The sequence below is a fragment of the Coptis chinensis genome, chromosome 9, assembly GCF_015680905.1.
Source record: "Coptis chinensis isolate HL-2020 chromosome 9, ASM1568090v1, whole genome shotgun sequence".
NCBI classification, from domain to species: Eukaryota; Viridiplantae; Streptophyta; class Magnoliopsida; order Ranunculales; family Ranunculaceae; genus Coptis; species Coptis chinensis.
In genome coordinates, this window is record NC_141464.1 from 14,223,856 (window position 1) to 14,248,292 (window position 24,437).

The following is a 24,437-nucleotide window of genomic DNA, read 5'->3' on the forward strand; positions in this document are numbered from 1 at the left end:
GGAGTTCAATCAGATTATTGACTTGATTAGAAGAAAGACGGCAACTACTATGCAATTGCTAATTAACTAATTTGCATTCAATATTAAATTTTTTTTGGTAAATATTCAAGATTAATTTGAATGACAAATATTAGTAATATAGTACTAGCTATAGATTAATATCAAATTCTTCTCCAATGATTTTTTTGCAGATGATGAATTTTTCGCAACTGGCTCATGGTGGAGTTCAGCTTGCAGCGACCCTCAAATCATATATTTGGCCGGATGACAAATAGAGTGATTGTGCTCAAAACTTTGTCATGCATGTGCTACAGTGATAGCAAAATTTACGTTCAGAAGCTAATTGGAACTTTGTTCGGATCATATTATGTACATAAAACTGTGGTATTTTCATAATTTTATTGCAACTTTCCTAAAAACCAAATCATCTCAATCATCTAATTTTCCAGATACTAATAGTAAGATAAGTGGTGGTGGTGATTTTTTCCGATCTCGCTATGGTTGCAAGTTGAAAACAAGTATCATGTTGCGGGCATCTGGTAGAGCAAAATATGAGCCTACAATCTTTGAGGGTTTCCTTTCGGTGTTTGTCACAGGTGATTGCAGGAAACCTTAATTTGAACTCCAGTAAACATATTCTCTTCATACATTCATCCCCTACGCCCCTACCGACTGCCTCCACGTCACACCAATGTTAACTTTTACAATTATCCGCTACAGATCGAGTCATATTGTTCCAGTCCACATTTATCTCTTCGAAACACTGTCATTTCCAACTTCTTTCCCTCCTAACCAGTACCATAAAAGTTCGTTGATGTCTATGTTGTGTGTCGACACAGCTGCTCCCTTGAACACAGCGTTATCGCGAGTCTTCAGATGCTCAGTATGCCGCGTGTGGCAAGAGATGCCATATTTCTGTCGGCAGCACGTACGTCTCTATTTTAGCCCTGAAGTTAGCACCTGTTGCAGCAAAGTAACAAGTGTTGAGGGAATAGTCATTGCCTCATAAATTCCTACGAAACAGAGATGATGGATCAAATAATCCATCATAAATAAGATAAAACAATTCCTTTGCTCATGACACAGTCAGTATTCTTCACAGAAGTGCACCCCCAAAAGAAGAATCTGGCTTTTTTCAGTATAGGAGCACCCCCACCAGTTTGGCAGGGGAAACAAAAAGAGGTCTAGCAAAATTAGTGTTTCAGCTAAATCAACTATTGCTGCGTGAAAAAAACTCACAGAAAAAATCCTGTTACTACTCCATTCCCAGCTCCAACTGTCATGATTGATCAAATTGGCTGAATCTATCTAGTATACCATGAGGTTCAGTCATGAATTGCAGCTTGGATCCCAATCATTTAGCTTGATTGTTAGGCTGAAATGCTGAATCTATCTAGTATGCTCCAGTCAATCACTTGTGTTCAGCACCACTGTGCCTTTAGTTGATTCGGTGGTAAGGAAATTTTCCTTCCATTCCCAAGTACGAAAGAGTGCAAGACACACATACCTCTCCAAGGACCACAAGCATGAGGTTGTGCCACCACTTTGGGCCACCAATCACTTATACCATTGCCATAGTTGGTAACATTTACTTCCTTCCATAAGGAAATCGATTCCTTGCCATACCAGCAACGTGATTCACCAAGTAGCTTTTTATTCATGTCTACAAGTCTTCTAATCCTAAGCAGCCTAGCATCTTATTTTGGAGACGAAGTACACCCTTTCCCAACCCACCAAGTCAGTCTTTCCTTTTGCTTCCAATAATCGAGCCTCATAGAAAACTTCTTATGAATTGCTATTTAATCTGCCACCCCATCATCAATACTAAATTTGATCAGCTTCCAATATGGCATCAGGCACAGCGGCGAGAGTGTGCAGGGACATTAAACTCAAAATCGACAATAACAATAGTTACAACATTAAAAAACAAACTCAAGCTCATTAAGAGGGTACTTAGATTGATAAGAATTATGGAGTACTAGCAAACAGGCTCAAACTCATTATGAGGGTAATTATAGGAAATGGACTCAAAACGCTCATCATGGTTAAAGAAGTATGGAGAACTATTGTCCCTTGCATCCCCATGATTCTTAAATACCAGTTATAGAACCAAGCAAGCAAAGGAAGCTTTCAACAAAATACATGAAGAAATCCAAGTGAGACCACTTGACAAGAATCAATGACATCAATATTACCTTGAATTGACATCGGAGTTCATCTGAAATGAACCCTTCTATGTGTTCATTGCTAGTATTAATGTTTCAACTGGAATCCTATCAAGATTTACTCCCTTAAAAAACTAACCATTAGCATCAAAGTTACCTTCAATTATACCAAGTGTTGAAGCACTCTTTGTCGATATAGCCGCAGGCACTTGCGCGGGGCTAAAAATTTACCAACCAAAAGAAGTCAAACATCTAAACCAACTACAATGTCAAGGAATGAACTTTGATCATGCCTCATTACAGGAAGCCTAGGGGGAAAAGCAGATTAATAAAGAAGAAGAAGAGGAAGAAGTAGGCATCTTTCAAAGATGGAATAACAGTATGAGGGAAAAAAAAGATTAAACGGAGAGGATGATACCTAAAACCCCACTCTGCACACAAGTAAGGTCTCCTATTCGGAGGTGGAAATAAAGTCCACACATACGAACCAGCACACTTCATGTGACGAGAAGCTTGACAATAGAGATACTTGCTAAGCTAATATCATTTGAGCGATTACTCACGGCATATGAACATGATAACTCTTTTCACGTAACAAGTTTTTCAAACCAACCCCGAATCTGGAAACAGAGAAGAGAAACTAATCAGATTGTTAGCTTGTTTTGTATGAAATGTGTTAATTATATTGTACCCGATGCATAATAATCATCTTCTAGATTTGTTTTCTTCCAGTACAAATTTACAAAAGTAGGGGACAAGAAGAAAGAAAATAAGATAACAATTACCTCCACTAACTAACTCTTTTCGCAAAATAATAGTGTTCATATGGTGAATTCCATCAAGCGCACGCTAGAATTGGTTATACTGTTTATAACTATCAAGTATCAGCAGTGTGAAATCAGGGCCGGCTCTGAGAATTGGGTGGCCCTAGGTATACCTCCTTAAAATGGGCCATTTTTCTTAAGAAACCAAAAAAACCTAAAAAGAAATAGGCTTACTGTAACTTTGTTTATTTTGTTTTACATAGTTAGTTGAGCTTAGAGAAATTATGAGACCTGAAAAACACCAAATGTTTTTCAGAATAAACAAAGTGGAAATATCAAATAGTGAGCACCAAATGTACGTCGCGATATTTCCAAAACCGCACCAAATAAAGCCCAATACAGCCGCTGCTTTCGAATACCGCGACAAAAAAACCTACAATAGAGACTTGTTTTTGTCCAGAAATAAAAAGGTGTTTTTACTCACGTAGTGTTCGAAAAGTCGGTGTTTCAAACAGTGCGAGATACATTTGATATAACACCAAAACAAACACCAAATTGGTCTCACCATTAAAAATGCTCTTATAAATCAAATGGGCCTAACCAGACTTTAAAAAAACAAAATAATAATATGGACATAGATAGTGGGTATCTAGCCTATTAGGGCCCTAAATATATAGCAATAAGTGGGGGCCTAGGCGGTGGCCTAAGCTGCCTATCCTCAGAGCCCGCCCTCTATTAAATGAAACTTACCTGTAGCGTAACAGTATAACAAAACTGCATCTTTTGTATCAAATCAACAGACAAGGTGAACAAGTCCTTCACACGTACTATGAAAATGAGAAGGAAATTCTCTGAGTAGTACAATACTGGCGGTGCCCATGAATTACAGCCAAACCAATATATTTTAGCTTCTAAGAATCATACCTTAGCGCCAAAGAAAAGGAGAAGATTGATTTAGCTCGTCATTTACTTAAACTTGGTCAAAACAACAATTCAAGTATGTTACAGTTTACGCATGTCGTACCATCAACATGAGCTTCATAGCACTCACACAGATACACGGCACAAACGAAGTAAGAAATAAAAGACTAACTTCAATCGAAGCTATAGTTACGTACTTACTTACGACTATCAAGTATGGCTGTCAACGGGCCGGATTTGAATAGGACTTAATGATTTATCTATGTTCAAGTCCCATCCAAATTATATTTAGATTTAGAAGGTCCAAGTCCCGATTTAGGTCCCGTTAGACATAATCGGATTCGGGCCTGGCCTAGGTCCAATAAAGTTACATGGAAATAGTGTATTTATTTATTTATTTATTTATTTTTTTTTTTTTTTTTTTTTTTTTTTTTTTTAAAAAAACTGAAATAGAGTGTAGTAAGAATCGAACAAAAGCCTTATATGTGGCACTACAACACTAATCCATCAAGCCTCTTACCATTTTATGTATACTAGTAGTTACAAATTTAATAGTACTTACTAGCTTGTAGGCCCGTGTATATGCACCGGTTTTTTTGAAAACATTTAGATTTTTTTTAGAAAATTGAGACTACTGTTTTAGTCGCTAACCCGTTTTAATTTTCTAACAAATTGTTTTAAATGAAATTTGAAAAAATCCGTTTTTTCAAGTGGGAGAAAGATCATGTTTTAATAGGAGAATAATTTCCGTTTTAATTAGATATGTTAGAATCCTGCTTTAATTAGAAGTGCTAGAATTTGTTTTAATAGGAGAGGAATTCTGAATTCTCATTGTAAAAAAGGATTCCCGTTTTTCAAATATGAGAGAAATTTCCGTTTTAATAGGAGAGAAATTCCCGTTTTAATAGGAGATGACGTGGAATTTTAATAGAGCCCGAAAAATATCCCTTATGGGAGCTTTAATATTAAGACTAGCTTCCGAATCCGTCCTACGAACGGGTGCCGTTATATTAAATTATTATAAAAAATATTAGAAACTATGCATAGCTATGAGATATGAAAATTATATTAATTAGTCATTCAAATTTCTTGCACCACTCTCTATAAAAAGGAAGCATCAAACCTTGATAAAACTCATCGACTTCTTTTTGTTGTTAGATTTAATAATAGAAGTTTGATTGAAGTTTTGTGAGAATTTGCAATGTAACGAAGATAATATTGAAGCTACTTGAATAGCAAGACATTCTTAATCATAATAACAAAATTATGATAAACACTACTTAAAATGCAAAACTATATTTGTCGAGACATTTATTCCCCCTATATATAATATAAACATGTTTTAGGGTTATTAGTTCAATGCATTTGCATCAAGTTTATGATTTTCCATTAATTATTCTTTGAGGTTAGTTCAATGTCGTACATTGGATTCAATTTCCAATTTCTCATTAATTATTCTTTGAGGTTAGTTCAATGCAGTTGCATCAAGTTTCCGATTTCCCGTTAATTATTATTTGAGGTTAGTTCAGTGTAATTGCATCAACTTTATAATTTCTCGTTAGTTATTCATTAAGGTTAATTCAGTACAATTGCATCTAATTTTTTATGTTTTGTTAATTAGTCTTTGAGATTAGTTCAATGCATTTGCATCCGTGTTTCAATCTCCGTTAATTATTCTTTGAGATTAATTCAATACATCCGCATCCGGTTTCGATTTTTTCTCATTATTTATATTTTGAGGTTAGTTGAATGCAGTTGTATCTAATTTCCAATTCCCGTTATTTAATTTTTGAGGTTAGTTCAATGCAGTTGTATCCAGCTTCCGATTTCTCGTTAATTATTATTTGTGGTTAGTTCAATACATTTGCATCCAATTTTCAATTCCATGTTAATTGTTCTTTGAGATAAGTTCAATGCATTTGCATCCAGTTTCTGATTTCGATTAATTATTCTGTGAGATTAGTTTAATGCATTTGCGTCCAGTTTCGATTTCTCGTTTATTATTTGATAAGATTGCATTTGTATCTAGTTCCCGATTTCCAGTTAATTATTATTTGATGTTAGTTCAATGAATTTGCATCCAGTTTCGATTTTTTCGTTAATTATTTCTTGAGGTTAGTTCAATGTATTTGTATCCAATTTATTATTTATGCTTTGAGGTTAGTTCGATGCAATTACATCCGGTTTCTGATTTCCCGTTAACTATTCTTTGAGGTTATTTTCATGCATATTTGCATTTAATTTCTGATTCCCACCAATTATTCTATTAGGTTAGTTCAATGCAGTTACATTCGGTTTTTGATTTTCTGTTCATTATTTTTTTAGTTTAATTCAATGTATTTGCATCCAGTTTTTGGTTTTCCATTAATTATTATTTGAGGTTTGTTTAATATATTTGCATACCGTTTAAGATTTCTCATTAAATATTTTTCAAGAATTTGCATCCAATTTCTAATTTTCCGTTAGTTATTCTCTGACGTTAGTTTAATGCAATTGCATCCAGTTTTCGATTTCTAGTTAATTACTTTTTGAGTTTAGTTTATTGTATTTGCATAAAATTTTCTATTTCCCGTTAATTACTTTTTTAGCTTAGTTATGTATTTGAATTTAGTTTTCGATTTCCTTTTAATTATCCAATGTGGTGTGTAATACAAACTTCTATTGATCCATCCATCAGAGTGTCCTTGCAAACATGACATAAAAAATAAATTATGTTTGATTTACTATATTGGATCATCAAAGATTATCCAGTTCCCGATTTACTGTTAATTATTCTTTAAATTATGCATGACTTATTATGTGAAATCTACAAAGATTATCTACGAACGGGTGTTGTTATATTAATTATTCTAAAAATATTTGCAAATATGCATAACTATTATATATATTAATATTGTATTGGTTACTCATCCAAATTTTTATAATGTGAAAATCTCACTCTCTATTAAAGAAAAAAACTCACATTTGATAAAAAATCCTTCAACTTCATTTGTTTGTTTAATAATAGAAGTTTGACCTGGAGTTTTGTGAGATTGCCTAATAAGGCGAAGTTCGTATATATTGAAGCTACTTGAATAGCAAAGACTTACTAATCATACATAAAGAAATAAGATAAACACAATTTTAAATGCAAAACACAACATATAATGCAACTATGTTTTGAGGTTAGTTCAATGCATTTGCATCCGGGTTCGATTTTCCGTTATTTAAATTTTTGAGGTTAGTTCAATGCAGTTGAATCCAATTTCCGATTCCCGTTATTTTTTTTAGGTTAGTACGTTCAATACGGTTGCATCTAATTTCAGATTTCTCGTTAATTATTTGTGGTTAGTTCAATACATTTGCATCCAATTTTCAATTTCATGTTAATTGTTCTTTGAGATAAGTTTAATGTATTTGTATCCAGTTTCTGATTTCCGATTAATTATTCTGTGATATTAGTTTAATGCATTTGCATACAGTTTTCGATTTCTCGTTTATTATTTGATAAGGTTGCATTTGCATCTAGCTTCCGATTTCATGTTAATTATTGTTTGAGGTTAATTCAATGAATTTGCATCTAGTTTCCAATTTCCCATTAAGTATTTCTTGAGGTTAGTTCAATGCATTTGCATCCAGTTTATTTTTTAAGATTAGTTCAGTGCAATTACATCCGGTTTCTGATTTCCCGTTAATTATTCGTTAAGATTAGTTCTACGCATTTGTATCATGTTTCCAATTTATAATTAATTTTTATTTGAGGTTAGTTCAATGCAGTTGCATCCAGTTTTCGAGTTTCCGTTAATTTAATCTTTGAGGGTTAGTTCAATGCATTTGCATCCAGTTTCTGATTTCCCGACAATTATTTTTTGATATTAGTTTGATGTATTTGCTTCCAAGTTTTGATTTTCCGTTAATTATTCTTTGAGGTTAGTTTAATGCAGTTGTATCCATATTCCGATTTTTTATTAATTATTTTTTAAGATTAGTTTAATGCTTGCATTTACATCCAGTTTCCAATTTCTCGTTAAATATTATCTGAAGTTAGTTCGATGGATGATATTCCGATTTTCTATTAATTATTTTTTAAGATTAGTTTAATGCTTGCATTTACATCCAGTTTCCGATTTCTCGTTAAATATTATCTGAGGTTAGTTCGATGCATTTGCATCCAATTTTCGGTTCCTCATTAATTGTTCTTTGACGTTACTTTCATTTAGTATTATATATGTTTTAAAATATTTGTCATTATTGCTTTGCCGTTATTTTTTATTATTATTTTTTATTATATATTTTGTGATGTTATTTTTTGTATAATTTAATTTTCCACATGTAATTTGTTTTGGTTTGGTATATAATTTATTTAAGCCCAACGTTCACTTTAACTGAATCTCATTATTCCGCAGAATTATCTTCCCAAATGAACTGAAATTTTAGGAAGATAATCATTATAGTGAATGGTTCATAACCACAAAAAATTATATCAGTAATTTTCTAAAAAGTAACTACTTAAGTTAACTTAAAATAAGTACGTACGTAAAATTTCACCTACAAAATGAATTCAAACCTAATTTTTTGTTGAAAATTTATAAATTTAATTGGAATATGTCATAATTATTGTGATTTTTGGAATCCTTAACTATGAATAAATGTTTAAATCTCAAATCGAAAGGGTTTTAGGAAAATCATTTTCGGTGGAAACTATTGTTTTTAGCAATTTAGTTTTTTGTCTCATATTTTTTTTTCGTAATTAGCTATATTGTTTAGAAAAAATTGGAGACTCTGTGAAACTCTAGATGAGATTATTTTTTCGTAATTAGTTATAGTGTTTAGGAAAAATTAGAGACTCTCTGAAACTTTAGATGAGATTGTTTTTATAAGTAGTAATAGAGTTTAGAAAAACTGAAGTCCCTCATGAAAGTGTTCCAAAAAAGATTAGTGAGGGTATAACTATAATATATATCTAAGGAATTGGAATATGTCAAATTATTGTGGTCGTAAATTGTGATTTTTTAATTCTTAACCTGAATAAATGTCTAAATCGCATGATGGATGACGATCAAATCGAAAGGGTTTTAGGAAAATCGTTTTCGGTGAAAATTATTGTTTTTAGCAATTCAATTTTTTGTCTCCTATTTTTTTTCGTAATTAGCTATATTGTTTATGAAAAGTTGGAGATTCTGTGAAACTCTAGATGGAATTGTTTTTTCGTAATTAGCTATAGTGTTTAGGAAAAGTTGAGAAGCGAGTCTATGAAACTCAGAGTTTAGGAAAAACTGGAGTTTCTATGAAGGTATAACTATAATATATATCTAAGGATAGAGATAAATATTTGTTTCCTATTTTATCTCATACTTTTTCTTAATTAGCCATGACACGTGGACACCCTAGAAATGCTTCCTCAATTGAAGAGAATAGAGCTATAATATATATATAAAGATAAATCCTATTTTATTTCCTACTTTTTCTTAATTAGTCATGACACGTGGGCACTCTAGAAACGCTTCCTCAATTGAAGAGGGTAGAGCTATAATATATATATAAAGACTAGAAAGCAGGCCCGTGCATACGCACCAGCTCTTTTGAAAACATGTTCAACAATCATAACTATATACATATAGAAATTTTCTAACAAATCGTGAGTCCCGTTTTAGTCACTAACCTATTGTAATTTTATAACAAATTGTTTTAATTAAGTTTTATGAACCCATTTTTTAACCCCGTTTTAATAGTTGACTTAATTTAGAAATATGATTTCCGTTTTAATAGAAGAATGATTTTCGTTTTAATTATATATGCTATATTTTTCCTTTTCAATAGGGAAGGAATTCCCGTTTTAATAGGAAAAAGATTCATGTTTTAATTAGAAGTGTTAGAATTTCTTTTTTCTAATAGAGGAGGAATTTCTATTTTAATAGGGAATTGATTCCCGTTTTAATTAGAATTGTGTAATAAATGGGAAAGGAATTCTCGTTTTAATAGGAGATGATGATGTGAAATTTTAATAGAGCTCGAAAAATACTTTTTGTGGGAGCTTTAGTGTTAAAATTTATTTTTTCATAATAGAGGAGGAATTTCTGTTTCAATAGGAAATTGATTCCCGTTTTAATTAGAAATGTCTAATAAATAGGAAAAGAATTCCCGTTTTAATAGGAGATGATGATGTGAAATTTTAATAGAGCTCGAAAAATACTCTTTGTGGGAGCTTTAATATTAAGACTAGCTTGTAGGCCCGTGCATACGCACCGACTCTTTTGAAAACATTTATATTTTTTATAGAAAATTGGGACTACCATTTTAGTCGCTAACTCGTTTTAATTTTCTAGCAAATTGTTTTAAATTAAGTTTTAATTAAGTTTTAAAAACCCGTTTTTTCAATTGGGAGAGAGATTATGTTTTAATAGGAGAATAATTACTGTTTTAATTAGATATGCTAGATTTTCCCTCAATAGGGGAGAAATTCCCATTTTAATAGGAGAATGATTTCCGCTTTAATTAGAAGTGCTAGAATTTGTTTTAATAGGAAAGTAATTCCCATTATAATAGGAGAGGAATTTCCGTTAGTAAAAAAAGATTATCGTTTTAATAGGAGATGACGTGGAATTTTAATAGAGTTCGAAAAATACCCCTTATGGGAGCTTTAATATTAAGACTAGCTTGTAGGCCCGTGCATACGCATCGGCTCTTTTTAAAATATTTATATTTTTTTTAGAAAATTGGGACTACCATTTTAGTCGCTAACCCGTTTTAATTTTCTAACAAATTGTTTTAAATTAAGTTTTAAAAACCCGTTTTTTCAATTGGGAGAGAGATTCTGTTTTAATAGAAGAATGATTCCCATTTTAATTAGATACGCTAGATTTTCGCTTAATTTTCAATAGAGGAGGAATTCTCATTTTAATAGGAGAAGGACTCCCGCTTTAATTAAAAGTGTTAGAATTTGTTTTAATAGGAGAAGAATTCTCGTTATAATAGAAGAGAAATTCTCGTTTTTCAAATAGGAGAGAAATTCTCGTTTTAATAGGAGATGACGTGGAATTTTAATAGAGCTCGAAAAATACCCCTTGTGGGAGCTTTAATATTAAGATATAGATTTGAAAAACTAAAAAAATAACTTTAGTTTTCGGGCCGGGCCGTTATCGGGTCGGACGGGAGTATGTCCATAACTGGCCCAATAGTCTTATCGGACAACATTTAAGTTCTAAGTCCCTATCTTATCGGTTCAGATTCAATCGGGCTTCGGGCCTGGCCCAGCCCATTGACAGCCCTACTATCAATGTGACAACTATAGTACTATATAAGATTGTGACAATTTATGACCTGATCGATTTTGTACAAACTTTATGGTATGCCAGAAATCGTGACTTAAAGTTTAGCATACGGGAACCTCATACGATCCGACCGTGACCACCAAATGTTAAGTCCCAATTCTAAATTCCAATATAGTAGAACCAAGCCCCAAAAAATCGAGCCGAGCCTCATCTATATATAAATACCCACTCCTCCTATTTTTTTCATTCATCTCAAATTCTCCCTCTCATTTCTCTCTCCTTCTCTCATTTCTTTCTCCACTCTCATTCCTCTCTTTGAACTCTCATTCTCGTCGATCGCAGTAGACACGGAGAATCACTCGCTTTTCAGGTTTGCAACGCGATCTAACTCACGTTCTCTTTCTTCGTTTGTAGAGTTTACTTTCCTCATTAACCTGTGTAGAGAAGTGTGTTCTGAAGTCTTATGGTTTTATGTGTTAGAATATATCCACGTATAAAACGTCCGATTCAAATTTGTTCTAAGTAGGTGTTATTTTGAGCGCCTCTACTCAGACTCCTCGGGACTCAATTTCCTAAGTGGTATCCAAATCCCACTTTCTCTTTCCAAAAATCATCCAAATCTCACTTTTTCTTTCCAAAAAACCAAAACCAAACATAGAAACAAACTAATAACAAATAACATACCTAATTAAATACTAAAACTAAAAATAGTAATAAATAAATCAACAAACTTACTGATATTTCCACAAACAAAAAAAATAAAATAAAATAAAGAACGAAAAAAATCAAAAAAATGAATTGGGTGTGGGAAACAAATCATCCTATTTTACCATCTTCATCTTCAGTCACACCATTTTGATATTGAAACCATTCATTATCTTCTATGTCTAGTTTAATTGGGTACGATTGTACATACGAACAATGATTGTTCATAGCTCATGTTGTAGGTATGAACAATTAATGTCATAGCTCATGTTGAGGTATGAATAAAGTCACTTTGTTCCCAATCTTCATTAGCTAACCGTATTATAATAAAGTCAAAGTGCATACAGTACAGTTGTTAACAGTGCACTCGAGGTTGTCAATCTCTCACATGAAAAATGACAATGGACATAACAGTTTGGGCAGGAAAATGGTTAGGTGGGAAAATAATTTGGTGGGAAAAATTATTAGCGGGAAAACAGCTGTATCTTATATTTTTCTTACACTTCTCCTCATCAGTTCACTATCTTCATCAGTTCTCTCACTTTTTTTACAACTTTTTAATTATCATTCTCCTACCACTCACCTTATCACTTTGCATTTTTCATTTTCTCTTTATTTCTCTATTTCATTTCAAGAATTCATTTGTCAAAACCCTTTATTTTTTTTTTCTTTTTCAGTCTGCGCTCATGTTTCACATGAAATAAACTAATGTAACAATCAACAGTGACGACTTTGTCCCATTTGGTTTGGTCGTGTTGGTTGGTTATTTTGTATAATTCGTCTCTTCATTATTCATTTCCAAAAAACCAATTTTTGTTAGAAATATGAACACCTTAGTTCAACAAGAAGAATGTTGAAATTAGTCATGGTTATTACCATGTGTAAGACTTTAATATGAATGTGATGAAAGTTCTAGTTGGTCTACTAAATCAGCAAGAAGTGGCCGGTCAAATGGAAGTAAACAGAATTACAAAGGTATGCAAAATGGTTATCGTGTGTCAGCTAAAAGATTATATCAAAAGGAAAAAGGTATTCCAATGCATTATATCTGCAACTTTTGTTTGCTTCGTTAAATTTTTGTCTTGTTAAACAAATACAAAAAGTATATTTTTTTTGGGTATTTTTGAAATATTTGTTGAATGTTTTTTTTTTACCAAATATATTTTGAGATATATTTTTCTTGTTGATAAGTGAGTTCCATACTGCAAAATTTGTTTGTCATTCATATATGATATGGGTTAAATGGTGCACTTGTTCTTTTTCAATACATATGAGGCTAAGTTTCTCTTGGATACAATAATGTACTGATATGGTAGTTTCATTCAAACTATATGTTAGCTACTTTAGTAGTTTTTGGTACTCAATCATTGGTGATATTATTATTTTTTATGTTACTATTTTTTTTTTACTAAGTTTCATTGAAATGTAATTTTTTGAACTATGAGTTACGAATTGAAGAATATGTTTGCCACTTCCATTTGATATATGATATATAAAAAAATAAATTTATATTTTTTAAAGATATTTTAGGCTAAATTTCTTTTGGATGTAATGTATTAATATGGTAGTGACTTTCAAACCACATGTTTACAACTTTAATTGTATATTTGGTACTTAGTGAACTTGTGTGTCTTTTGTTCTTTTAATTTTATATTAATTTTATCTAAAATATAGTTTGTTGATTTGTGAGTTACATACTACGGAACTTGTTTGTCATTCATATATGATATTGGTTAAATGATGAACTTGTTCTTTTTCAGTAAATTTGGAGCTAAGTTTCTCTCGGATACAATTTATTGATATGGTAGTTTCTTTCAAATAATTTGTCAGTTACTTTAATAGCTTTTGGTACTCAACCATTGGTGATATATATATTTTTTTAATTTTTATTTTACTGTTTGTTTTTAAAAATTTATTAAGTTTAACTGAAATGTAAAATTTTAAACTGTGAGTTACAAATTGAAGAATATATCTGTCACTTTCATATGATATATAGTGAAAAATAAACTTGTATTTTTTAAATATATTTTGGAGTTAATTTCGCTTGGATGTAATGTTTAAAGTGGTAGTTACTTTTAAACTTTATGTCAGCTACTTGAGTAGTTTTTGTAACCCAACTGTTGGTAATTTTTTAATATGTAAATTATATATTGAGAAACTGTTTGTCACTTACATATGATGTTTGTTGACCAAAGGTGTGATTTTTTAGTATATGTTGAACTAAGTTTCTCTTAGAAGAAATGTGTTAATATGGTACGGAATTGATGGTGATTTTATTAATTTTAGTTTCATTGTTTTATCTTATTTCATTGTTTTCTATTTATTTTGTTAAATTTTACTGAAATGTAATTTATTGATATGTAATTTATATACTAGCCATCTAGGCACACTCGATGAGCGTGAATTGGACCTTCATCTGTTTATATGCACTAAGCTAATCATTAACGAAAATAACAGTACTAAGCAAATTAAAAAAAGAAAGAAAGAGAATAGTCTTAAATCTCAGCAATGAGAACTGCGAAGTGGAACATCATAGAATATAATTTTCAGAAGTCCTATTTGAGATATAATCAGAAGTTGAAAAAAACTTGTGACCAAAAGTAATGGATATATTGAAACAACCAAAGCAATGAAAACTTCCACCCTATCCTTTTAAAGGCATCTCTTCATTTCAAGAGTCAAACTGAAAAAAATACAAGAGGGCTCTCAAAGAAATTCTTGAGTATAGTAGCAGTATACAACATCATGTAAAGGGAATTCTAGAATCATATATATTAAGAGAACAAAACAAATAAAATTCAACCTATCAATTGAAATAATAGGATTTGGCTCCTATAGTTAAACAAAGTAATTCTTTTGTCATCCTCTAACCTTATTTTGAAGTATATCAAACCTATTGAAACATGCACTTCTCTATAATAAACACTGTGCCAAAACATTCAGCATTCACTCTCCCAATCATTTCTTTCCAACTGGCTCTCGCTCTCCCAATCATTTCTTTCCAACTGGCTCCAAAGTCATGTCCGTGAGGCATGAGCTGTTGACACGCCTAATGGATCGTGAGTATTTTTTTTTCTTCAGAATTCAGCTCAGCAAAAGTCAAATAAAGAGAGCAAGTATCAAATTTCAGCTAAAAACTATATAATCGTCCAAAAAAGAGAAAATGCAAATTACAAACAAAAGGTATACAAACATAAGTTGCAAAAATTACAAACAAAAGTAGAGGAGGTTGGAACACAAACAGAAGTTGCAAAAATTACAAACGAAAAGTAGATGGAGGCTGGTATCAGATAATTCTTTTCGTGACATACATCACGGTTCATGTAGGTACTAAGCTTTTATTGAAGAGAGGCCCAACGTACATGCTATATGCCATATGTGCACTTGTCATAGAGATAATTGTTTCGACCAAATATGATCAAAACACCAAGTGTTGATGAAAAGACGAAGAACGTAGAAAAGTAATTAGAAAAATGATGGTGATCGGGGGAATGATGAGACTGCATACTTTCGGTTTGCCTACGTACCCAAATTATCGGTGGGATCAAGTCTTAAGAACGTAGTTCTGAATGAAAAATAGTTTTGTATTTATATAGGTAGAGTAGAGAATCCTTGTAGCTCAAGTATTCTTGTAGCTTGAGTCATTGTGATAGAATATAACTCTCAACTGATAATTATCTCTTTGATAAGAAATGAATCTGGACATAAATCAATGTACATTAGTGGCAAGCCATGTGGCTAAGGTTCAAATTTTAGACACATGAGTTAATAGGCCCACAATACATTGATCCATGGTATACAAATCGGGCTTTAGCCCCTGCTGATTAAACGAATAAAGTGGAGATTCCTACCAATGGACGTTACACACGAAAGGTCGAACATCACACTCTTTGTCATGCGAACAAAGTTCACATGGCAAAGAAGAGAAGAAAAATCAAGGAAAACTTGGAATAAGAAAAGAGTAAGCGGAATGTATAACAAAGTGTCATGTGAACGTAAACGATAGGAAAATGGACAATCGGAAAAAATTTGTGAATTATCGAAAACGAAATAATGTCAAATTAACGATATAAAAAAAGTGTCGTGGTGAACGTAAACGATAGGAAAATGACAATCGGAAAAAAATTCGCGAATTTATCGAAACGACATAATGTCAAATTAACGATACAGACGGCCTTGTGTAGTTAAAAATGGTTGAAAAATGCACCGAAAAATAAAAGATGCACAAAAAAAAATTTCAAAAGAAATTGAGTGCCAAAATGTACCGAACGCATGACGTAACAATACGAAAAGTTGATTTCGACGACGCGTACCACCGAATAGCGATACTAGGATTAGACCGTTGAAAATAAACGTAGGGCAATATAGTAATAATAGTAATCAAAGGAAGTTAGCTACTAATCGCACTCAAAATGTTCGATGAGATAAGAATTGAGAGTAGAGGAAGTTGGAGTTGGAGAAGAATCCCACCAAGATTAAAGTCGGTTTGGATAATAGAATTAGAGAACGCGATATACCAATCGAAGTCTCCCACCGCACCATAAATTGTTGTGGATGAGTACCGTGTTTGTCTATTTATATGGTTTTAAAATTGATAGCCACCCACTTTCTCGGTCTCCTCCTCGCTTTAAGGTACCTTCTTTCCTCATCTTCTTCTTTCTTGCCTTGCTTGATGTTTATGGTGTCGTGATTCTTTACATGCAAAGATCTGCCACATGCTGCTAGGGGAGACGGATCATGCGTCACATGGATCATTCGGTTTAGAATGTGAGTAGTTGGCATCGAGTCCATCTTGGCATCCGAAGCTCCACATGTTCCATGCAACTATTAGTTTTCTCCTTTACTATGAGCTCTACGCCTGGTGTGTCTGGTGAGGAACAAGCTTAATCAATGCCCCTGTGACAACACCTTCTAGGCACTTTGTCAAATATAAAGGCTGGAAATGTTTGGTCTTTAAGTCCTATACAGAAACTCATGGACACGGGACACCCAATTTGCTTATATACTAGCAACCAAAACTCAATTAATGAAGCGCGTTGTACAACACAAATTGCAAAACCAAATTAATTGAACGATGTTTGAGATTCACAAACACTAATTTTTAATGGCCATCAGCTTCAAGGAATGGTCAGAAAACCCAACTGTTTTTTTTTTTGTTTGCACGATATTTTTATGTGTCGGTAATATTTTAGGCTTTGCAGTGTCGGCATTTTACCATATATGCTGAGATTTCAAGATACTTCGAAAGTAAGATACAATTTTAGCTCCAGACCTAAAATGTGCTTTTCTTTAACCTATTGTATCTCTAGGTTAGTCATTAGGTAATATGGTAGGGGACATTTCAACCTTCAGATGCTCGAGGCTACCACATTTGGTAGGAAGACGAGGTAATAAATCTGGATCCCTGGAGATAATCTTTATAAAGAAACCATATAAGCTTAGGGTGGATACATTACACAGCCCCGTCAGAATCTTATTCAGACCTTCATAAAGAAAAAGGTGAAAATATGTTTCCTCATTAAACTTAAAATTTGCACTAAGCAAAGAGGAAAGGGTCTCTGAGCTAATGTTTGACGGTTTGACTCTGTTGAATTTGATTTCTTTCAGATTTGGCCTTGTGTGGTCCGTTGTTATCTCATCATCTTTTCAAAGTGGAATCGCATATCTGAGCTGTAGTCCATCTTCTTCAAGTGATCCATGTGAATGGGATTCCCATAGACCTATTGGAGAAGATGGTGAGGGCGATACCGATGGGCCAAAGACTCAAAAACTTGTTTCAATCACACACCCATCGGATTGTAAGCGCCCGAGAAGGGAAGGGCATCGTACATGTGTTGCCTTGATCTGACCCGATTCACCCTTGTGGAGTTAGTAAATCTGGTTTTGGAGCAATCGACCCGATTTTTTTGTAGAAACGACCGTACTATACTGGGCTAAATATAATCGAAGAAGAAGAAGATCGTTGACGATCGTAGACTTGGTGAGGTGGAAAGAAGAAGGTGACGATATAACGCGAATACACGAGGCCACGACATAATCTAGCTTCGGATCGAAAGCAACCTTCAAATTGGATCGGCTAGGATATTAAGCTTAAATTATTGAGTTTCGATAAAACTTAAATTTGGCCTGTCGAAGAAGACGAAGAAAACGGAGAAAAGTGCGGAGAATATGATAAAACGGTGTCGGAAACAGATATGTTAGTATTTTTTTTTTTTTTTATCAGTTGTCGTAAAATTTTAGTTAAGTCTGAAAAACTGACAAAAAGATTTGTATTTTTGTCGCAGGTTGAAACGGAGGAATTACGAGTAAAAGATATTGACGAAAAATTTCGAGTGGAAAGATTTTAATACCTTAGAAAAAATAAAGAAGCTGAAGAAAGGTTTTGCTCAAGGTGATCACGCCGCAATGCCGTAGAATAAATAAAGAAGTCGGAGAAATTTTTGCTCAGAAAAATCGACAAAAAGTGTCTCTCAGAAATATCGGCCCAATGCCTTAGAAAAAATAATGAAGCGGACGAAAAGTTTCGTTGAGAAAGAGCAGCGCAATGCCTTAGAAAAAATAATGAATCACGGAAGATAGTTAATCGAAAGTGCTAAAGCGGGCGAATGCAGATTCGAAGAAAACGAACTAAGATTTACTCTAGCGACCGTAAGATAATTGACAGAGACAATTGATTAGGTAATTGTGTGAATGTAATATCATAGAGCTAAAACTTCTTTTGATGAAAAATAAATAAAAATAAAGTATGCGTTTGCTATTGAATGTTGTTGTTGTGACAGATAACATACCTGTAAAAAACTGACAATGTTGTTGATTTATGTAGTTGAAATGAAATAGAACGAAACGCCCCCATGTAGAGAAAAACGCCCCCAATGCTAATTTAACTTGGCAAAATTAGACTAAGCGAGTGTAAAAGCGTTCAACTTAAACTGACGAAATTAAACGTGGTAATTTCGTCAGATTTTGTCGTAGTGATAGTAACGACTAAGCGAGCGTAACATCGTTCATCTTAGACTGACGAAATTAAACGTGGTAATTTCGTCAGATTTTGTTGTAACGATAGTAACGACTAAGCGAGCGTAAAAGCGTTCAACTTAGACTGGCGAAATTAAACGTGGTAATTTCGTCAGAGTTTGTCGTAGCGATAGTAACGACTAAAGCGGCGTAAAGCGGTCAACTTAGGACCCACGAAATTAAATGTGGTAATTTCGCCGATTTTGTTGTAGTGATAGTAACGACTAAGCGGCGTAAAAGCCGCTCAACTTAGATTGACTAAAATTAAACGCGTGGTAATTTCGGTTTAGTTTGTTAATAGCGATAGTAACGCACTAAACGAAATAAAAAGCGTTTATCTTAGACCGCATTTTAAATTAAAAGTGGTAATTTCGGCCGATTTTGTCGAGCGATAGTAAATCGACTAAGCTTTGGCGTAAAAGTGTTCAACTTAGACCCACGAAAATTAAACGTGGTAATTTCACGGATTTTGTTGCGGCGATAGTAACGATTAAGCGCGTAAATAATGTTCATCTTAGACCGACGAAATTAAACGTGGTAATTTCGCCGATTTTTTGTAGTGATAGTAATGACAAAGCGAGCGTAAAAGCGTTCATCTTAGACCCACGAAATTAAACGTGGTAATTTCGGCCGATTTTGTCGAACGATAGTAATCGTATGCGATGGAAACAAAATTATAACATTAGAACTTCGGGTTTTTCGCTCAACTTGTTAATTTTGTCCGCCATTTAGTAAAATAATTTGTTGCGACGAGCGAAAACTAACACCGCCGTATCGCCGAAATAAACCAACAATGTCAAAGCCCCATTTCGCAAATGACCATGGTTTTGGATTGGATGACGCTTCGTCGCGGGAAGGTGACCCATATCATATATCATGTGTTTGACAAGGCACACACTTCTGGACAAACGCTTTAACATCCTTTTGGCATGTATGACCACCAATACCATTGGGTCATTGCTATGTGAGCCAGTGAATTAGCCCCGAGTGGTGTTTACATAGTCCCAATGAATTCCTTCGGCCTAGTAAATTGTTCGCTTACGCCCAAACAACGGGCGGATAGGATTGAGACTTGTCTGCTGTGATAGAGTTTTTTAGTCATCAGGAATTCCTGAGCATCGTCAGCTGTATGATCGTCGTCGGTAGATACTGAGACATTATCACTGCCAAACTCGTTAGAATCATCTTACAGCATAAGTGGTTAATCCAGTGTTGTCATAACAGTGACGACTTGATTTTCCACGGATAAGTATGCGATAGAATCGGGATGCCTTACATCATAACGCTGGATCTTGTCATGATAATGATAGATGGAAAATTTCATGCAATTCGTTGAATGAAGTCTAAATAAACGTCCATTCTATCATTGCGAGTCGCATATTATCATTCAAATTGACTAACGACTAGCTTAGAATAATTAATCGTAACTTAGTCGCCTCCCCCTACCAAGAGTTGTGCGTATACCACAAATGATGGCAGGTTTGGACTCGGCCATATTATTTAACGCTACAAATCCCCAATGTAGAGACCTCTCAATTATATCTTCATTCAAATTCAAGATGACACAAACAAGACCGGAGGCGGACTTATTATCACGAACTATCGGGTGTAAATCTAGCAAGTAGCCGATATATTCGATAAATATTTAAAGTCATCGCCCGCGAGAGGTAATGACAATTAGAGATCGACGTTTTTCTCATCGAGTAATGCTTTCGACATAGGAATATCATCAATAAGAAAATTAGTCATTAGCGAAACCAAAGTTTGTCTCTGTTTAATTGTATGAGTGTCAGAGACAATGTTGTAAACGCTAAGGTAACTTTTTCATTCTGCGACTTGATCCGTAGACGTTGCGAAAAAACTTGCGCAGCGGATATTCGACAAGTATAAACTTCGACTATTCCTTCTTTGAAATAAGCTTAAGACGTCTGACAGCATGAAACAAGGCCAGTGTAATATTTTCAATACAAGAATGCCTCGAGACATATGACGGACATTATCCGCAACAGATGATGAAGAATCGTCAGAGGCAATAACTTCGTGCTGAATAATTTGGCGCATCGGTGGAACGGTAGCCGGGTCGTATGCAATCGGATGTTGAAAAGGAATAGGAGGGAGTAGTTCGATACCGCCAGGTTGACCTGGAACCGCACATTCGCGATGATCGTCAGTAAGTGCATCGAGAACTTAGGCTCGTCGAGTATTCATCATAACTTTTGTAGAACGTGATCGTCGATTTTGCATAAGAACCGCAGACGGCGCCAATTATGTTTCGACCAAATATGATCAAAACACCAAGTGTTGATGAAAAGACGAATAACGTAGAAAAGTAATTAGAAAAATGATGGTGATCGGGGGAATGATGAGACTGTACCTTTCGGTTGCCTACGTACCCAAATTATCGGTGGGATCAAGTCTCAAGAACGTAGTTCTGAATGAAAAATAGTTTTGTATTTATATAGGTAGAGTAGAGAATCCTTGTAGCTCAAGTATTCTTGTAGCTTGAGTCATTGTGATAGAATATAACTCTCAACTGATAATTATCTCTTTGATAAGAAATGAATCTAGACATAAATCAATGTACATTAGTGGCAAGCCATGTGGCTAAGGTTCAGCTTTAGACACATGAGTTAATAGGCTTGTACATTGATCCATGGTACTGCAAATTGGGCTTTAGCCCTGTTGATTAAATGAATAAAGTGGAGATTCCTACCAATGGACGTTTGCCACGTAAGTGGGGGTCGAAACAATAATCTCAGTAGTGATCCTGTTAACACTTAGAAAAAAAATTATTCAGATTATATGTTACTTATATATGGACATTGTGTACTTTAAAAAAGACGTAGCGAACACCAAAAAGTGGAATTTGAAAAATTGACATAAGGAAAGCATGAACTTCACAGTCGTTGACAATTGAAGTAGATAGAATAATAGAACAACACGTAAGTGCTTGCCAAGTTTATGATCTTCATCTTTGATGCATATGTGATACTGAGTCAAAAGCGCTTAATAGGGATTATCGCGATCCCAAAATAGAAGTTGCAAAAGATGCAAGAAAATAACATATAGTATATGGGAAATTGCAAAAGAAATTATTGGAATCAGAGAAGATGACCGTAGTAAGAGAACTTACAATGAGGAGAGATACGACTCATGGAGAATCTGTATTTGAGTGACTTATAATAACAATATAATCATATCAATAGCAAATATAAATCAATAAAAGAAAAAAAGTTTAATAACTTTATTACATGCAAATTAAATAATCAAATCAATCACCTATAACCACAAAACACATATTCACGTACACGTGCAAGGTGATACAGGAGAGTGTTAAATATTGAGCACTACGAAATGAAAAGATTTTAAGTGCATGCAAAACAACGTCAATAGCTAATGAAACTAATAACCCCCTACACAATTTACAAAATCAATACCCAAATGAGGAAGGTGATTGAGGAGAGTAATAAATATATATGAAAAAAACAACTCCAAATAAATAACAGGAAAAGGAAGAAGAATTAGAAGAAAATTACACACCATAGGGTTCGAAAATTCGGGTTGAAAAGTAGCAAGTATCGACACCAACATTGAAAAACTGAGTTGAATGGAGGTGCCATCAGAGCTTAGGCAGACTTTGACGAAGGAGGGAGTAATATTGAGGAGGAACAATAGGAGATTCTAAGAGGGGGTTATTATTTTGAGAAAATCTAATGTGCGCAGGAGAGAGAGAGAGAGTGGAGTAGATAATCTGGGCCACTCCTATCAGCAAATGGTACGGGGGTATTGCCCCACAAAGTCTTGAAAACAGTCGGTGATTCTAAGAGGGACTTATTACTTAAGGAGTACAAAAACGTAACTTTGCATGAAATAGGTGAGGGCAAAACTGGAAGAAGATAACAAATATGCATGTGAGGGCAAAACTGGAAGGAAAAAATGACATATGAATTCTCCTGTAATTGGGGGCGCATTTTCTAAAGAAGAGAGATGCATATCCTACGACAATCTATACGTGCCAGGACAATTCTAGTGGACTGTAATTCTCCACCTTTTCCTTGACATGATACCAAACTACCAACATTGCAATTTCATTACAACAATCATTTACTTTTTTGCATACCTATAGTAGAAAATTCTGAATTGAAGAAGCACATCTAGCCAAAGCGCATCTAACCTATCGAGGATTAAATGTATTTAAGGATTAGAGTTTAGGGAAAGAATTTAGTGAATTTTGTATACAGTTAACCACATATATACACAAAAAGTCTTTGTATACAATATAAGCGAGATAATTAGTGGATTAGCAAATGAGTAAAACAAACACGTAGCATTCTTATATGTACAATGTGTGTACATTAAACAGTGTGCATGATAGTAGCATGGCAAAACACAAAAAACACTATGGTAGACTGGAAGCAGTAGTACAACGCTGATTAAACCAACGGGTAACTAATTTGCCAAAAGGAAGCAATAACACGATATGGACTGGTGAACCTATGCACAACCATTACCAAATGTCTTGGTAGACTTCGTAAACAAAGTACACAACAATAAAATGATAGATACAATGGCTTATAATGTATGACTCCATTCATTAGATTTTATTATAAGTATTTACACTACCATCAACCAAAAAGAACTGAAAAAATATCAAATAACTACTGATGACAAAATTGCACCTAAGAAAACAATAGCATGGTTACCTTGGTTATTGTTGTATGCCTACATTTACATTCGAGAAAAAAATTGTGTATTAAAATGTATAACTAAAAAATATTAAAAACAATAAAAAATAATATAATATAATGATAGAATATCAATGTATGAATGGGGTTAAGTTCATACTGCTTAATTATAAGACTACAACATTCACAAACACCAACCATTCAAGTGAAGGACTCATAGTAAAATACTCACTCCAAGCAAAGAACTACATGTTATATTCCCAACATGTTATATCCCAAAAGACCATTCTTACTTCCTCGTAATCCTACTATAAGATTTTTCTTGCACACAAAACCGTAAAAAAAGGAAATCAAACATGCTTTAGCAAATTTGGTCTTTGGATTATTTCCTCAAGTTGAAAATGGATATGATAGAAAGAAAATTCTTACTACAAAATGTATCTGCATGTACACATAATCATAATCACAACCATTTTGACTTGCTTGGCAAAAAAATAGTCCTTCAAATGACCTATAACATGTATAAATGATTTCAGATTAGAAAGTTAATAGTTCCTTAGAAATTGAAGGTTCATCAAAATTGCAAAATTCAATGGAAATAGACGGACACAAACATTAGACTTGTTAGGAAGAGGGCCTTCCAATTTCAACTTAGGCATTAGATCTCAGGGGAGATGCGAACATAAAAAACAGAGTATATATTAACTTAGAGACTGTAATGCCTCATCGAGTATTTCAGAACCTGATGGCTTGGGAAGATCATTTCCTTTACAGTGGCACCATTTTTGTATATCTTGAATATTGGAACAATTCTCACGTTCTCAACATTGGCTACGCTTTGTGCCACCTCAATATCCACCTTCAGCAAATACCATAAAAAGATATCAAGATATTGAAGTAAAAGGTTAAAGTATAACACCATCATACATATTT

General features: G+C 33.7%; 1 long non-coding RNA gene across 4 annotated transcripts; it reads right to left on the minus strand.

Annotated features, from left to right (window-relative positions):
* Positions 1-317: 317 nt before the first annotated feature.
* LOC147474881 (uncharacterized) lies at positions 318-3,144 on the minus strand. 4 transcript variants are annotated; one of them, XR_015209379.1, is made up of 5 exons: positions 2,951-3,144; positions 2,584-2,785; positions 2,323-2,384; positions 1,240-1,804; positions 318-960 (listed from the first exon to the last, which is right to left on the minus strand). It is a non-coding gene; the product is annotated as an uncharacterized LOC147474881 (long non-coding RNA). The 4 variants fall into 4 exon arrangements; XR_015209382.1 differs by lacking the exon at positions 2,323-2,384 and having other exon boundaries at positions 2,951-3,143; XR_015209381.1 differs by lacking the exon at positions 1,240-1,804 and having other exon boundaries at positions 2,951-3,141.
* Between the last annotated feature and the right edge of the window lie 21,293 nt (positions 3,145-24,437).